The sequence below is a fragment of the Phaethon lepturus genome, unplaced genomic scaffold (assembly GCF_000687285.1).
Source record: "Phaethon lepturus isolate BGI_N335 unplaced genomic scaffold, ASM68728v1 scaffold50286, whole genome shotgun sequence".
Classification (NCBI taxonomy): domain Eukaryota; kingdom Metazoa; phylum Chordata; class Aves; order Phaethontiformes; family Phaethontidae; genus Phaethon; species Phaethon lepturus.
The window spans coordinates 1-299 of NW_010546474.1; positions in this window are offsets into that span (position 1 = coordinate 1).

A 299-nucleotide genomic window follows, 5' to 3' on the forward strand; every position below is an offset into this window, starting at 1 on the left:
ACGGATCCTGTGGCGTTTTTTACAAAATCTGGCAGGTAGACACGTGAGGGGGGAGAAGAAGCCGCAGTAAATTTCCTAGAACGGAACAGGTTTTGAAACGCGTGCAGTGCTCGCGGCCTCCACGCTGACTCACGTTTTCGGTCAAGGCATCGGTTGGGAAGGACAGCAAGGGCGACTGTTCACCAGCACCTTTAGCAGCGGTGGCTGATTTTTCTTCCTTCTAATTTGTAAGCGGGATGGCCGCGGGCTGCGCCGTTCAGCCGCCGATGAACGGCTGGGGCGGGTGGCCAGCCGCCACG